This window comes from Amia ocellicauda, unplaced genomic scaffold, assembly GCF_036373705.1.
Source record: "Amia ocellicauda isolate fAmiCal2 unplaced genomic scaffold, fAmiCal2.hap1 HAP1_SCAFFOLD_29, whole genome shotgun sequence".
NCBI lineage: Eukaryota > Metazoa > Chordata > Actinopteri > Amiiformes > Amiidae > Amia > Amia ocellicauda.
In genome coordinates, this window is record NW_027102854.1 from 251,885 (window position 1) to 258,537 (window position 6,653).

General features: G+C 39.9%; 1 non-coding gene across 1 annotated transcript; it reads right to left on the reverse strand.

Annotated features, from left to right (window-relative positions):
• Nucleotides 1-5,332: 5,332 nt before the first annotated feature.
• Nucleotides 5,333-5,447, reverse strand: LOC136728220 (U5 spliceosomal RNA). The gene has a single exon (XR_010808586.1). It is a non-coding gene; the product is annotated as a U5 spliceosomal RNA (small nuclear RNA).
• Nucleotides 5,448-6,653: the final 1,206 nt, after the last annotated feature.

Here is a 6,653-nt window from a genome sequence, read left to right on the forward strand (position 1 = left end):
CGGCTCTCGTCCATTTCAAAGAGTTTTTATTTCCTACAGGCCCCCTTCCCCAGACATCTCACAGCAGGGATTCCAAGCTATTTGGCCCATTCTTGGTGCCATCCTCCCAAGACTGTCACTTTGATGTAAACCAGTTCACATGCTGATGAGTTAAGGAAATCTGATAAATTTGGGGGGGAGAGGTCTTCTTTAGATCAGTGCTTCAGCTCAGAGCTAAAATGCTCTTATCAGAATACACCCAACATAACGCTACACTGGTTAATTCTGTTCTGGGAAAACCACAATCCTGCAGGTTTAATAAGTCTCTCTACACATCAGTCCCTGAGTACCTTCAACCAATGGTCATTTTGACCAATTAAGCCCAAGAATTGAGTCAATTAAGTTGTCAAGGACTACCCAGTGAAGACGTGAACTCACGACTAGGTCACACTGTGAGCTCACCAGAGCAGACATTACACTGAGCTCACTGTGAGCTCACTTAGCGCTTTTCCAGCGACATGGTGCCGGTGCTGGAGCCGGAGCTGCTGCTCGGCCTGGGATCCAGCTGATCTTTTTTGAACCGGCCCGCTTTTCCACCGGTTTTGACGTCACTGGATGTGGGCGTTCCCAAGCATGGAGTAGAAGTGGAGAAACACAGCAATAGTAATCAGCACCGAGGCGACTGCGTCTTTAAACCCCATTTAACATCACAATCAAACTCATTCCGCGTCTATGGCAAATCGTAACCCTAATGTTACAAATGTTCCCTAAATATGTGTTTTGCAGAATACACAAGCAAACGTTATGGAATATCAGCATTTTATCGACACACATGATAGAACTTATTGTTCTTTAACATTGATGAGAATAATTAACATGAATAAACTTACTGCTGAAGATGTAACCCTTACCCAGTGGCTAACCCTAACTATGTTACAAATGTTCCCTAAACACTTATTTTGCAGGATCAATAAAAAATTGTTAGGATTTTTTAAACTTTTACTGACACACATAGTTAATAGCAATGTGTTATAACTTTACCGAAAATAATAATCTGTATATCTTTAATTGTTTAGACGTTATTAAGATATAATGCATCTTTCACATAGGGAACATTTGTAACATGTTAGGAAAAACAAACAAATGATTTGAAAATATTCATAATTACAGCATACAATTTGTCAGGCTTCATAAGAATGGTATTTATAACATACTCTGTAAAAATCAAGCAAATAGCATTTGTGGTTCACGAGAAAATATATATATATAATCAAAGCTATCAGACTATAGCAGCCGGTGTATGAAGACACATACGATTATACAGCATTATTTGGCAGCTTCGCAAGACCTAATTTGAAACGTTGTTGGTAAGTTAGATAATTAGTGGGGACCCTCTATTTGCAGTTCTTCCCCTCCATAATTGCTAAAATAAAGTTTTACTGACATTTTATTGACCCTACCACTGCATAGGGCACATCTGTAACATGAACGCTACTGAATGGCACATACATTGAAAACTACGGAGAACTGAGACAAATCCACTTTACACTTCATAAATAATCTTAAAACGTTTCCAACCAAGGCAACACCCACTTGAAATACGTTCATTCTCATTTTTGGTAAACAAAAAGAGAGATTGTTACATATGTTCCCTATGATGCATCTACAGAGAGAGAGAGACAGACAGACACTAACACTCTCTCTCTCTCTCTCTCTCTCTCTCTCTCTCTCTCTCTCAGCTGGGAGTGTGTGGGAGGGGTCTGCAGTGAGCGGGAGTGCTGCTGAGAGCTCTGTCCTTTGGCTGCGTTTTTTTGTTGCTTTACTTTTTTCAGTTTGTTTATTTTGTCTTCTGTTTTCAGTGCTTTTCTTATTGTGGGGGAACAGGGGAGGGGAGGGGGGAGTACCGGTAGTTCTTCCCGGGTCGGGGGGTCGGACCCCCTGAATGCGTCTTTTGAAAAACTGACCCGACGCCATGGAGTCAAGATCGCTCCGGTGCAGTTCTGCCCCCTAGAGCAGTGTGTGTTAGCGGTTGGGGAGGTAGCAGGGTGTGAAAATATCAAGTCTGCTGCCATTGTTATCTTCTTAAAAACCACTGATCTGCTCAATCAGCTAGTGGCTAATGGCACAGTGTTAGACGACACTTTCACCCCGGTGTTGCCGCTCGCTGCTCCTGCCCGGAAGGTAACGCTGTCTAACGTCCCTCCGTTCATCCGCACCGGCTCGGGCAGCTGATGTCCGGCATTAAGAGGGTCCCGCTGGGCTGCAAAGCCCCGCAACTGAAACACGTCGTGTCCTTCCGAAGGCAGCTGTATATGATCCTCAATAACATCAATGAGGATCTTAATGTCTCCGAAGTTGGATCTCTCTTGCTGCCACCACCACGAAGATTGCTCTTTAGTAATGTTGGAAAGTCAAAGACAGCAACCGTCAGGGTTCTTGCATATGACGTATTCGTGCTGCACCTCTCTGCAAGGATCCAGGACAGTTTGTCAATGTAAACTCCAGTGCCTGGGAACTTTTCCACCTAAAAGACAATGGTAAATAAAAAACAAGTTTATCCCCAAACTATTCTTATATTATGTTAAGTGGAATACATTATCAGTAAGGCTGTGATTTTGTTACAGAAATGTGTTATTAAAGACCACAGTATGTCTCAATTCTAAGTTTATTAATTTACAGACATAATAAAGTCAGTGAATCTGTGACACCCATAATTCAATTACATTCTTATTATCAACTATAACTATGAATATAACTGATAATGTAGCATCATTAGATTGTTTACAACCAATATTTGTTTTCAATATATATATTTTTACCTTGTCTTTGTAATATTGTAGACCAAGAGTGTTATACCTGTTTTGGTGATTCTTTGTCAGATTCAGAACAATTTGCTGTGGGGCTGTCAGAACCACTTGATGGTGACACACTTTTGTCTTCATTGCTGATAAATGTGGCTTTTGTTACAATTTTTTTCAGATTGTCCAAAAGGTCTGGAATCTCTGGAGAAAAAAACCTTAGTATTAAATGATAATCATTTCTAGTAATATATTTAATGCAAAGTGAAAACAAAACCATCAATGCCTGCAATTATACTTGAGAGACTTGCTCTATGTTATTGGCAAACTGACCTTTTTGTGGGTCATTAACATTAGCTACAAAAAAAATAAAAAAGATAAAATACAAGAATTTCCAGGTCTAATGTAATGCATATAGTCATTAATGTAGGATTATGAAGTTATGTTGAAAAACTTTATTTAATAATCAGTATTATTAAACTATTAGACAGTGCACATTAAGAGTCTGTATTGTGGTTCTAGATTACTTCAGTATGATCAACTATAATACATTACTCTGGAATCTAAATTACTGAAGAATAACATTTATCAAGGTAAGGAATTATTTGCTATAAATAAAAAAACTTACCATCAACCATACGGTTTCGAAGACATTGGTTTTCATTTTTAAGTCTTGTGTTTTCCTTTTCGAGCTGCTTAACGTTTTGCTGTAGCTCAACTTCACTGGACTCTTTAAATGTCTGTAGAATATGACGGGATCTAATTCTTGAAGCTCCATCGGTTTTCTTTCTTATTTTGTGCTGTATTCAGAGAGGAAAAGAGTTTAGGTCAAGGTCACTATCATCTGAAATTTGAAGTTTTTTGTTTGGTTTAGGTACTCTCTTCATTTTAGGACAGGGCATTTTTGTTAGGTCATTAAGTTTTCTTCTTAGTTCGCCTTCTTTTCCTAAAATAAAAATAAAATAAATAAAACCCTGCATTATGTCCACAGATATTTGGGGATTATATTTATTTGTCATAAAAATACTGTGCTTTGACCACACAAATTAAGATGAACAGCCAACACTGAATCAAAACTGAAGTTAAATTATATCTGGTTTAATTTATTTTGTGATTTGGGGGATTTTATTGTAAAGCACAACACACAATAAATCGTTCTTACAAATGCCAGTCAAGTATGACGAGTTTTTAGCGCCCTCACCACCACCTACCATGTTATAAGAGTATGTTAGACGTACAACACATTAATAACTTAAACATTCATTTCAAATATACTGTGATTGTATATATCAAATAGCATGTAAAGACTTTAATGTTTTTTTTTTTTTAAATAAACATTGTTACCAGTCATAATGATCTGCGCTTCATGGACAGGCCATCCACCTTTTGGAGGTTTGTTCGTGTCTCTCCACTCTGCTCTGAAGTTTCGAGTCGTCTCTTCGTCATCATCAGCAATGCTGAATAAATCAAAATTGCGAAAGCAAGCAGTGGGAATCACGCTGTAAGAGTCTTTGTCGACCCCGCTTTCCCACTTCACCAACGCGTGCATCACCGCCATACTACCTTCACCTTCTTGTCCGTTTTTTCTGCGCCTTTTTCCCCCGACAAGTCACGGCACAAAAAAGTCCCGCTCTGCATTCTGGTACTTGGCGTTCTTAATAACACCAACAGGGTGTAATCGCATAGACCACTCGAGTATAAAGTACTACATATCCCATCAGTTACAGTTTTTTTTCATCTTCTGAAACTGCAATTTAGCACTTTCAACTGTTTCTTAGTGATTCCTAGAATTACTAACCGGTATTGTAGTCAATGTGTTTATAACCTTTTTTGTTTAACGATTTGTGTGTTATCCTATGGGATCCCATGGTCTTTGATTTGGTCACGGAAGTGATTTGTCTTTGATTTGTTGATCTAGAGTTGAATTTTAATTAGTTTTTCCCTTTTGTATAATTAGTGTAGTGCTACATTTAGTCTTTGTTTTTAAATAAATTTGACAATTTATATCTTTGGAATTGGTGTCTGCGTCCAATTATTACAGAAATTGAGTTCTACAAGACTCCAGGATTCGTGATAAGGTGATACTATGAATTCACTTCTTTAATTGAAATGTATAAGTGTACCTTACGCTACATATATGTATGTATGTATGTATGTATGTCCAATTGCTTTGACAATACAAATGAATTGAATTGAGAGGGAGAGAGAGAGAGAGAGAGAGAGAGAGAGAGACAGACAGACAGACAGACTGACAAACAGAAAAACAGACAGACACAGACACACACACACACAGAGCCAGCCAGCCAGCCAGCTCAGCGATGACATCACGAGCCTCTCTCAGCTGACTGCTATGACATCACAGAGCACGTACATTCCGTTGCTTGCCGTCTGTCAACCACTCAGTCACTGCCAGCCAGACTGGCTGGCTGGCTGGATGGGGGGGCTGCTTGCTGCTGCTGCGTACCTTAGCAAGCTTATTTGCTTGACCGGCCTTCCTACTCCTCTGCCCACATGCCCACCTATGCCCGATCTGCTGTTCACCTGGATCACAGCTCCGCCCCAACAAGGCAGAGCCCCCCAAGAATGGTACAAACTCACCCACGATCCCCTCCACGGAAAGCTTTAGCAAAAGGCAAAAGCGTTATACGTAATGAAGAGGAACCCGAGTCCAAGACGCATCCGACCAGCCATACATATTTGTGTGTATTAAAGATCACATTTTCTTACATTTAGTTTTTCTGTACTTTATTACATCTTATTGTGATTTATAAAAGTATTGTTTCTTTTCCATATGTATGTATGTATGTGTGTGTGTGTGTGTGTGTGTGTGTGTGTGTGTGTGTGTCTGTCTCTGTGTGAAAGTTAGTGTGTGTGGGTGTGACAGTGTGTGTGAGTGTCTGTCTGTCTGTCTGTCATGTAACTCGCACATCTGTGAGGGCACCATTTTTGCAGAAGAGATGTACACATTTTGGAGCAACATATGCTGCCATCCAGACATCATCTTTTCCAGTGACGTCCCTGCATTTTCAAACAGATCACATTTTATTACACTTTGTTTATCTGTACTTTATTACATCTTATTGTGATTTATACTTGTAATGTTTCTTTTCCATATATATGTATGTACAGTGGGGGAAAAAAGTAATTGATCCCCTGCTGATTTTGTACGTTTGCCCACTGACAAAGAAATGATCAGTCTATAATTTTAATGGTAGGTGTATTTTAGCAGTGAGAGACAGAATAACAACAAGAAAATCCAGAAAAATGCATTTCAAAAAAGTTATAAATTGATTTGCATGTTAATGAGGGAAATAAGTATTTGACGCATTTTCAATGCCCTGGCTTAGGGAAGGAGGTTCTCACCCATGATTTGACGGTATATGGCCCCGTCCATCGTCCCTTTGATGCGGTGCAGTTGTCCTGTCCCCTTAGCAGAAAAACAGCCCCAAAGCATAATGTTTCCACCTCCATGTTTGATGGTGGGAATGGTGTTCTTGAGGTCATTCCTCCTCCTCCAAACACGGCGAGTTGAGTTGATGGCAAAGAGCTTGATTTTGGTCTCATCTGAGACCACTTTCACCCAGTTCTCCTCTGAATCATTCAGATGTTCATTGGCAAACTTCAGACGGGTCTGTACATGTGCTTTCTTGAGCAGGGGGACCTTGCGGGCGCTGCAGGATTTCAGTCCTTCACGGCATAGTGTGTTACCAATTGTTTTCTTGGTGACTATGGTCCCAGCTACCTTGAGATCATTAACAAGATCCTCCCATGTAGTTCTGGGCTGATTCCTCACCGTTCTCATGATCATTGAAACTCCACGAGGTGAGATCTTGCATGGAGCCCCAGACTGAGGGAGACTGACAGTTATTTTGTGTT